General features: G+C 33.8%; 1 pseudogene; it reads right to left on the reverse strand.

Moving 5' to 3' along the window:
- Positions 1-4,248: 4,248 nt before the first annotated feature.
- Positions 4,249-5,054, reverse strand: LOC127561557 (40S ribosomal protein SA-like; annotated as a pseudogene).
- Between the last annotated feature and the right edge of the window lie 6,211 nt (positions 5,055-11,265).

The following is an 11,265-nucleotide window of genomic DNA, read 5'->3' on the forward strand; positions in this document are numbered from 1 at the left end:
TATTTGCACCTTAATCATCAGCCCCGCCTTACTCTATTATTGCTTACCTTCAGTATATAGTTGCTTTCATAGTTTATTCTTATATCTCTCTGTGGCCCCTCCTCCATGAGGTAAGTTGGATGACTTTCTACACAGTTTTTGTCTTGTGATTATAGCTTTTATGATCACTTCTAATGCTCATTGTGGTCAAAGCACATTTCTCATTCAGTTTATTAAGAGGAGAGCTCATGAATATTTTATAGCTCCATCCCTGTGAATCAGGCTCTATTCTTATGAATAAAAGAAGTGAATGTTGTTTCTAGCCCTCAACTACCGTTCCTAAGGCAGAGTTCTTAATTTCAAAATCAATTAATTTTTAAAAGCTGACTTTTGAACTGGTGTCACTTATACTCCATAATTTTGCACATTATTGTCCTAAAGTCAAAATTTAAGGAAGGTTATGTATTGAAGTCAGAGATGAAAGTGAGGTGCTCTGTCATAACAATGAGGATAATGTCTGAATTCAGAATTGATTCCATCCTTTGCTAGCACCAATAGCTTCTGTTTTGGGTTTTTTTTTTTTTTTTGAATAATTTTATTGAGACTTGTCCACAAAAGTTCTCATGTGGTATTTCAGAGGGTCTCAGATCTTCAGCTGGACGTGATCTCAGAGGTCATATTGTCCAAAACCTTCATTTTATAGTTGAAGAAACTGAGGCCTGTGGAACTTAAATGACTTTTCCAAAGTTACAAGAAAGTGTCACAGTCATGATAAGAATTCAGTTCTTCCTAATTCTAAACCAAGTGAGTATTGTGCACCTCCTCACACACTGTGATGATTCTACAGATCTAGCATATTTTTCATTATTCCACATATTGTCAAGGAGGTGATCCTAGGTTTTTAGAATCTATGGTAGTGGAGCACCAGCTCTCATGTGTTTTTTCAAGATGAATGATGAATGAAATGAACAGAATTAAGAGAAAAATATCTGCAATAATGACATTGTAAATAAAATTAATCCCAAATGGGGTCACAAAGAATTTGACATAACAAACAGAAATGATATGAATTACTTTGAAAGAATTAAGAACTCTAGTTAATGCAGTGACCAAATGTGATTTCAAGGGGACCAGTGATGCCAAATATTACTCACCTAAAACTTACATAACAAAGAGACAATGAACTCAAAAAGCAGAATGAAACATACATTTTTGAACATGGCCAAGGCAGGTATTTGCTATCAGTGACTATATATATTTATTACAAGTGTTTTCCTCTTCCTTCTCTTTTTCTACCTTCTCCTTCCCCTTTTTCCTCTTCTTTTTCTTTCCTTCTCTTGTTCCTCCTCCTCTTATTTCTCCTTCTGTGGTGGTGCGTTAGGAAGAAAAGAAAAAAAATGTTTATTATTTTTTAAAGTTTAAAAAAGAATTATGATAGTGAACCTAAAAATAACAATTAAAAAGGTTTAAGTAGAGGCTCAGTAAAATACCATATTAAATCAAATTTAATGAGAAGGTGGTCATTAGATGATTAAAAAACCCCACCTTTTTGGCTCTCACAACCTAGAAATAGCACCTAATAGTCAAGCAAAAGCTATAATTATTGTTCTGTAAAGGGAGTACAAATGTTGATAAAATTTTTTGTCCTTAAAATTTTAGTCCAGATCTATGAGAGGAAGTATGGGATAGTTGATAAAGGTTGCCATTTAAAGTCAGTAAGAACTGTGTTCAAGTCCTATTTCTGACACAAAAAAGTTGCATGACCAAAGGGAAGTCATTCAATAACTCAGTTCCAGGAAACTTTCTAAGGCTTTGTGTTACAGTACCTGACACTATGGAAATCTCAATTCTAGATCCATGAGGTTCTAAAATATTATGTAGCATGTGAGATGATAGATTTGGACATAAATGTTATGGAGATCCTTTCCTATTGCTCATATTTGTGTTTTTCTTAAATAATTAGAAGAAAAGAGAGCCAGAAACAAACACAATTGCAACTGTAGCAAGATTTAAATCAAAGTAAATTTGAATTAATTAACAAAATTATGACAAAGAACCTGTCTTTTGATGAAGATTTTCTTATAAATTCAAATGCAGCAAAGTTATATTACTGAACTATATAACAAAAAATGAGTTTGGAGATTAAAAAGAGATGTGACAGGTGATTAATTTCCCATCATGGATTATTGGTCTTTGGTGCCTTGGAATGCAAAACAATACAATGATATAATGTAGAAAAATAAATTCTACTAATATTTTATGAAACTATTAAATTGTACAGTTATATGATTTCCATATGAATATATTAAACATGTGTGAGTTACATATTAGTAGGAAATATTCTCAGAAGCAGAAAATCTGGTAGAAGAAGCAATGAAAAGAGAATAACAGACTTTCATTTTTAATCCCAGTTTCATTATAAATCAATTCTGTGACCTTGGGCAGAACACTTAATGTCTTTATATCTATTTCTTCGACTATAAAATACAAAATTAATAGTACCTTACTTATGGATGTTGTGATGATAAAATTCTATAAGTTAGTCAGTAAAAAAAAAAGAGGTTTGAAAAAGTATGGAACTATCTCAATACAAATAAAAGGAATTTATTATTATTTTTATTAATTTCCCATAACAGCCTTTCAATATAATATTACTTATAGAGGGACATGCAATTTATAATAGCTTTTTAAATGCAAAAAGCAATAATTTTGCATAGATTGCCAGTTAAAAAGGAATCTCTTGTTTAAATACAAACATGCTTTCAGATGAACGACATTTCACCTATCATTAAAGTCTCTATGTGAAGGGTGGAGGCAGCTTGAAGCATGTTGAATTTTAAATTTCTGGATAACTTAGGGGGTGATCAGTTATATATACAAAAATCATTATATTGCCTTTGTTGTTTGAGTTATAGCTGAACAATGGTCTGAGATAAAGTACCATAAGATTCAAAGCTAGAAGTGACTTTGTACCTAAGCATCTTGTAGTTAAGGAAACTGAGATGAAGAAAATTATTAACTTGCCCCAGGTCAAACAGATACTAAGCAACTAAATTAGAATTCATCCATAGGTCTTACTCTTAAGTTTGACTAAAGAGATGTGCTTTTAATTTCCCTACTGATTTTTTTTTTGGTGACCCATCTAACCTCCATTTCTCCATTCAATAACAGAAATTATTTCTTAAACCAGTGGTTCTCAATATTTTATCAGTGGCTGGCTTCTTTAAGCAAAGTTATAGGGAAACTTTCACAAGAAAATCTTAAAAAAAATTTAAGTGACAATTGAACAAGACACCAAATAACACGATACTAATTTAAAACAAATGTATACACATTTTTAAAAATCTATTTTATTTCACATTTAGCTATTTACTTAGAAAGATGAGCTTATTTGCTCTGAGAAATTGATTTGTAACTGGGAAAAGTACTTAATGTAATATGTTAGCTTTTAAGATAATTCACTATAGCTTTCTTTACTCCATTTATTTGAATACACAGGTATTTGGATGGATTGTTCACATTTTCATTTAACAAATTTAATTTTTTTAAAATTCATTTTATTTGTATATGTCTTTTTAATTTTGGCAGCTCTATGAAGCAATTTTTCAAAACATAACACATACTTCAAGATCATTAGAAGAGACTAAAATTGGATTTAGCTTCTATATTCATCTCTTTTATCTGTGTTTAGAATTTATTTATTGAAATAGGCTTCTTATTTTCTGATTAATTTTCAGACCTTAGTTATATCTAATACTATTGCATGGGGTTGAAAGCAAACGACAAGATAAAGGTCTTTTTCAAATATGTATGGAGGCAAGACCAAAGTTCAAAGAAAGAAAGGGTTGGTGCTAAGGGGAAGTGATTAGATTACAATAGCAGAGAATCTCAAAATTAGAAAGAATTTATGTCATATTGTATAGTTTATATCAGACCATCATTCTCCTTTACTATATCTCTAATAGGTGCTCATCTTTTTCTTTCGTTTTCTTTTTTTTTGCTTGAAGATTTCTGTAGAGGGGAAATTCCCTTCCCCTCCTTCTTCCCTCTCTCTCCTTCTTCCCTTCCAACATCTTCTCCTTCTCCCTCTCCTCCTCTCTTCTCATCTTTTCCCCTTCTTCCTTCCCTCCCCTCTTTCCCTGTCTCCTTTCCTTCCTCCCTTTGCTTCTCCTCCCATCCCTCCTTTCAGTCCTTCTTCCCTTCCCCTTTTTTTTTTTTAAGAACCAAGTGTTTAGTATCCATCAACATTCTTCCAACACTATTAGAGCATTATGGGTAAAACTCTTTGGTAGTACCTACCCACTCAGTGGCCTGAGCAGTAGGAGCTACTGAGTAGATCTCAGCATCCAGCTGAACACTCCAGTTTTCAGTAGGGAACTGCTGAATGTGCACAGATAGCACCTGTACTCCCTCAGACCAATCAGCTACTTCTAAATAAGTAGTAGTGAATTCTGGGGCAGGTGCAGTTCATTTACTTTGAAACTCTTCCTTTGTCACTTTCTTCTCAGCTGAATCCTGCTCTTACTCTTCAATCTCCTCTGAATCCCTGTGGAAGTAAAAATCACACATAACCTTCCATGGGTGTTCATAGGACTTCATGGGCCAGCATCCATTACATCAGACCCACTGAACTTACTTGCTTGTTGTTGCATGGAATGGCAATGTGAACAGAGAAGTGGGGAATCTGTGTTGTACAATTCAGTGGTTGGGAGGTTAACATATGATGCTTCTGTCAGAGACTGGCATTCTGCTAAGAATCAGTGACCATCAGTAGATGAGATTTGGGTGTGGTTCATGACATACAAACTAGTGTGAAGCATCCAGCAATAGGTGTAGTGTCAGTGGCAGCAGTAAATTTCAGAAAAGCTTACTGGTCAGTGTTCTTGGATGAGATGACATTAACATCAACTGGCAAGTTCTCTTTAAATTAATAATGTAGATACTACCATTCTTTCTTTTGTAGCTATATTGTTTTATTTGGAAGTCTAAATTGATGTCATCCAAATGGTTCTTGCAGCAAGGAATTTGTGAACATATTTCTCTTTCATCTGCAAGACTTCTGGGACTTTGGACATTGTGAAAATTTTTCTTTAACATTCTGATGGAAACCAAGGACAATGACATATAGATCCCTGTTCTGGGCAGCACAGAAAGGTCTTGTGTTATTCTTTAAAAAGGAGGCTACTGGGCTGTTGATAGAAGAATAAAATTGTTTTAAAATTAGTTGTATGATTAGAGTTGAAGTGTTGATTAATGGATCAGTGTTGAAGACAGGGCATCTAAATTAGCTAAGGGGTTGTGTAGGCAGCAACATATTTTATAGCTTTGGGATCTCTTGTTCTGACTCTAAGCCTTCTACTTCACTACCCATCCACTTTGTAATCATGAAAGAACAAGTCCTCTCTTTTGCCAAATACTTCCTGACTAGTGGCATCACAGATGCTTTCTCTACAAGCTAGATGGCACAGAATGACAGAGTCAAATTATTAAATATTAATGAAATTTATTATTTATTTAATATAAATTATATAAATATAATTCAGTTATATTTATATATATTAATAAGAATAAATAAATATAATATATAGTATATAAATATAAATTAATTTATTTAATATAAATTAAATTCTTAAAGAAATACAGTTGATAAAAAGTATCTAGGCATAATGGATTATATGGTCATATTCCAAAGGAATATGATTGGGTAACTTAAATCATATAGTTCTCCATGACCTTAGCTTTTCTTTTAAAGATAAGCACAGGACTTCTGGCCAAGATGGTGGAGAGGAGGCACACAGCTGTGTAAGCTCTGCATTTTCTCTCAGAATTCATTTCATGATAAGCCTCTGAATTAATGCTTGCCTGAAAAAAAAAAAAACCCACAAATAGTTACCAAGAGAAGACATCCTTGAAATTCACCAGGAAAGGTCTGCTTTTGTTTGAGGGTGGGGATGGTTTTAGATCTGACACAGGCTGAGGGCAGGCAGCTCACAGCCAAGAAGACCTGAGGGGGGTGGGATGTGATCTCAGCCATCTCTGCGGAGAGAGCTTTGTTACAGGATTGGATACTTTGCCCTGGCAGCAAGCCAGCAGAGAAGCTAAATACACAGGGGGTGAAGAATACAACCCCGGACAGCTGGAGTCTCTTGGGACCTGGCCACCCTTCCCCACAGTGTCTCAGCACGTTCTCAGAGTCTCAGAGCTTAGGCACAACACAATCATTGCTGTCCTGTTAGTGCCTCATTGCTGCCCCCTGCAGTCTGTGGAGGAAGCTCGGTAACACCACCCAGCCCCTTCCCCCAAAAACCCAGATTCCATTTGTTTTTGTTTTTGTTTTTGTTTGTTTTTGTTTTTTCTTTTTTTCTTTGCTAGTTTGTCTTTGATTCTTCTCTAACAAAATGAGCAAAAAGTTGGAAAGGACCTTAACCACTGACAGCTTCTATGTGGATAGAGAGCAGACTCTAAACCCCTAGGAGACTAAAAACAGACTGTCTCCAGATGAATCCCCAAAAGGAGGCGATCAACTGTTCCTCAGCACAGATGAATCTCATAGAAGAAATTGAAAAGGCTCTCACAAGAGAGCTAGAAGAAAAATGGGAAAAGGAGAGGGAGGCTTGGCAAGAGAGTCTGGAGAAGTCATCCCACTCATTTAAAGATAGAGTGAATAAAGAAACCAAATCCTTGAAAAATAGGATTAGTGTACTGGAAACAGAAAATAGCTCGCTAAAAAATAAAATTGGTGAAATGGAAAAAAATTCGATAGAACAAAACAACTCACTTTAAAACTCAAGTGAACAATTAGAAAAAGATATTTAAAAAATGAGTGAAGAAAATATTTCATTGAAAAGCAGAATCAAACAAATGGAATTGAATGACTCAAGGAGACAACAAGAATCAGTTAAGCAAACCAAAAAAATCAAACAGTGGAAAAAAATGTGAAATATCTTCTTGGGAAAACAACAGATCTAGAAAATAGATCTAGGAGAGACAATCTGAGAATTATTGGACTCCCAGGAAAAATATGATGAAAAAAAGAGCCTGGACACTATTTTCCAGGAAATTATCAAAGAGAACTGACCAGAAGTCATAGAAATAGAGAGTAAAATAGACATTGAAAGAATACATTGATCACCTACTAAAGGGATTCTAAAATCAAAACACCAAGAAATTTAGTGGCCAAATGCCAAAACCCTCAGACGAAAGAAAAAATACTGTAAGAGGCTAGAAAAAAACCAATTCAAATATAGAGGAGCCATAATAAGGATTATCCAGGATCTAGCAGCATCCTCATTAAAAGATTGAAGGGCCTGGAATATGGTATTCCGAAAGGCTAAGGAACTCGGTATGCAACCAAAAATAACTTACCCAGCCGGAATGAGTATCTTTTTCCAGGGAAGAAGATGGTCATTAAATGAAATAAGTGAATTTCACCTATTTTTGATGAAAAAACCAGAACTTAACAAAAAGTTTGATCTACAAATATAGAACTCAAGAGAAACCTAAAAAGGTAAAAAGAAATCTTGGGAACTATATTTCTGCTATAAAGATATATAAAGAATACATGTATACCTTGTTCTAGAAACTAGAGGTGGGAAGGACATTGTACCAGAAAAAGGGTAAAGTGGGAGTACTATATCTCGTGAAGAGGCAAAGGAAACCTATTATATCTGAGAGAAAAAATGTAGAGGGGTGAATATAGTGGGTATCTTACTGCCATCAAAATTGGCTTTAAGAGAAAATTTTTAGACATATTCAATTTATGGTGAAACTTCTCCTACCTCATTGAAAAGTGAGAAGGGAAAAATGAAAAGGGAAGAAATAAGCTAAGTGGAAGGAAATAAAGAAAGTGTGAGGGAAAGGAGTAAGACAGGGAGAGGAACTCTCAGGTGGGGGTGAGGGGGAGGGAAACTAAAAAGGGAGGGCTGTGAGAAGCAAGTGGTGCTCACAATTTAATACTGGGAAGGGCAGTAAGGGGGAAAGAAGGGAGAAAAGCATTAACAGGGGTTAACAAGATGGCAGGTAATACAGAATTAGTAATTTTAACCATAAATGTGAACAGGGTAAACTCCCCCATAAAGAGGAAGGGGTTAGCATAATAGATTAAAGGCCAGAATCCTACAATATGTTGTTTACAGGAAACACACCTGAAGCAGGGAGATACATACAGAGTAAAGGTAAAAGGCTGGAGCAGACTCTACTATGCTTCAGGTGAAGTCAAAAAAGCAGGGGTAGCCATCCTGATCTCAGATCAAGCAAAAGCAACAATTGATCTAATTAAAAGAGATAAGGAAGGACACTACATCTTGCTAAAGGGTAGCATAGATAATGAAGCAATATCAATATTAAACATATATGCATCAATTGGTGAAGCATCTAAATTCTTAAAAGAGAAATTAAGAGAGCTGCAAGAAGAAATAGACAACAAAACTATAATAATGGGGGATCTCAACATTGCACTCTCAGAATTAGATAAATCAAACCACAAAATAAATAAGAAATCAGTCAAAGAGGTAAATAGAAACTAGAAAAGTTAAATATGATAGATCTCTGGAGAAAATGAAATGGAGACAGAAAGGAGTAAACTTTCTTTTCAGCAGTTCATGGAACCTATACAAAAATTGACCATATATTAGGACATAACTCAAATGCAGTAAGGCAGAAATAGTAAATGCATCCTTTTCAGACCATGATGCAAAGAAAATTACATTCAACAAAAAGCCAGGGGAAAGTAGACCAAAAAAATTATTGGAACTTAAATAATCTCATACTAAAGAATGATTGGGTGAAACAGCAAATCATAGACATAATTAATAACTTCACCCAAGAAAACGACAATAATGAGACATCATACCAAAATGTGTGGGATGCAGCCAAAGTGGTAATAAGGGGAAATTTCATATCTCTAGAGGCCTACTTGTATAAAATATAGAAAGAGAAGGTCAACAAATTGGGCTTGCAACTAAAAATGCTAGAAAAGGAACAAGTTAAAAAACCCCAGTCAAACACTAAACTTGAAATTCTAAAAATAAAAGGAAAGATCAATAAAATTGAAAGTTAAAAAAAACTATTGAACTAATTAATAAAACTAAGAGTTGGTTCTATGAAAAAACCAACAAAATAGACAAACACTTAGTAAATCTGATTTAAAAAAGGAAAGAGGAAAATCAAATTGTTAGTCTTAAAAATGAAAAGGGAGAACTCGCCACTAAGGAAGAGGAAATTAGAGCAATAATTAGGAGTTCCTTTGCCCAACTTAATGCCAATAAATTTGACAAATTAAATGAAATGGAAGAATACCTTCAAAAATATAGCTTGCCCCAGATTAACAGAAAAAGAAGTAAATATCTTAAACAGTCCCATCTTAGAAAAAGAAATAGAACAAGCTATTAACCAAGTCCCTAAGAAAAAATCCCCAGAACCGGATGGATTTATATGTGAATTCTACCAAACATTTAAAGAACAATTAACTCTAATGCTATATAAATTATTTGAAAAAAAATAGGGATTGAAGGAGTCCTACCAAGCTCCTTTTATGACACAGACATGGTACTGATACCTAAATCAGGTAGGCTGAAAACAGAGGAAGAAAATTATAGATCAATCTCCCTAATGAAGATTGATGCTAAAATCTCAAATAAAATATTAGCAAAAAGATTACAAAAAAATCATCCCCAGGATAATACATTATGACCAAGTAGGATTTATACCAGAAATGCAGGGCTGGTTCAATATTAGGAAAACTATTAGCATAATCAACTATGTCAATAACCAAATTAACAAAAAACATATAATCATCTCAATAGATGCAGAAAAAGCATTTGATCAAATCCAATATCCATTCCTAATAAAAATACTTGAGAGTATAGGAATAAATGGACTTTTCCTTAAAATAGTCAGGAACATATAGTTAAAACTGTCAGTAAGCATCATATGAAATGGGGAAAAACTGGAACCTTTCCCAGTAAGATCTGGAGTGAAGCAAGGTTGCCCACTATCACCATTAATATTTGATATTGTATTAGAAACACTAGCCTCTGCAATAAGGGTCGAGAAAGAGATTAAAGGAATTAGAGTAGGCAATGAGGAAACCAAACTATCACTCTTTGCAGATGATATGATGGTATACCTAGAGAACCCCAGAGATTCTACTAAAAAGCTATTGGAAATAATTCATAATTTTATCAAAGTTGCAGGATACAAAATAAATCCCCACAAATCCTCAGCATTTTTATACATTACCAACAAAACCCAACAGCAAGAGATACAAAGAGAAATTCCATTCAAAATAACTGTCGACAGCATAAAATATTTGGGAATCTATCTACCAAAGGAAAATCAGGAATTATATGAGCAAAATTACAAAAAACTTTCCACATAAATAAAGTCAGACTTAAATAATTGGAAAAATATTAAGTGCTCTTGGATAGGCCGAGTGAATATAATAAAGATGACAATACTCTCTAAACTAATCTATTTATTTAGTGTTATACCAATCAGACTTCCAAAAAAATATTTTAATGATCTAGAAAAAATAGCAACAAAATTCATATGGAACAATAAAAGGTCAAGAATTTCAAGGGAATTAATGAAAAAAAAAATCAAATGAAGGTGGCCTAGCTGTACCTGATTTAAAACTCTATTATAAAGCAGCAGTCACCAAAACCATTTGGTATTGGCTAAGAAATAGATTAGTTGATCAGTGGAATAGGTTAGGTTCATAAGACAGAATAATCAACTATAGCTATCTAGTGTTTGACAAACCCAAAGATCCTAACTTTTGGGATAAGAATTCATTATTTGACAAAAACAGTTGGAATAAATGGAAATTAGTATGGCAGAAATTAGGCATGGACCCACATTTAACACTGTATACCAAGATAAGATCGAAATGGGTCCATCATTTAGCATAAAGAATGAGATTATAAATAAATTAGAGGAACATAGGATAGTTTATCTCTCAGACTTGTGGAGGAGGAAGGAATTTGTGACGAAAGATGAACTAGAGACCATTATTGATCACAAAATAGAAACTTTTGATTATATCAAATTAAAAAGCCTCTGTACAAACAAAACTAATACAAACAAGATTAGAAGGGAAGCAATAAACTGGGAAAACATCTTCACATTAAAGGTTCTGGTAAAGGCCTCATTTCCAAAATATATAGAGAATTGACTCTAATTTATAAGAAATCAAGCCATTCTCCAATTGATAAATTATTAAAGGATATGAACAGACAATTTTCAGATGATGAAATTGAAACTATTTCCACTCATATGAAAGAGTGT

Source organism: Antechinus flavipes, chromosome 4 (genome assembly GCF_016432865.1).
Source record: "Antechinus flavipes isolate AdamAnt ecotype Samford, QLD, Australia chromosome 4, AdamAnt_v2, whole genome shotgun sequence".
Taxonomy (NCBI): Eukaryota; Metazoa; Chordata; class Mammalia; order Dasyuromorphia; family Dasyuridae; genus Antechinus; species Antechinus flavipes.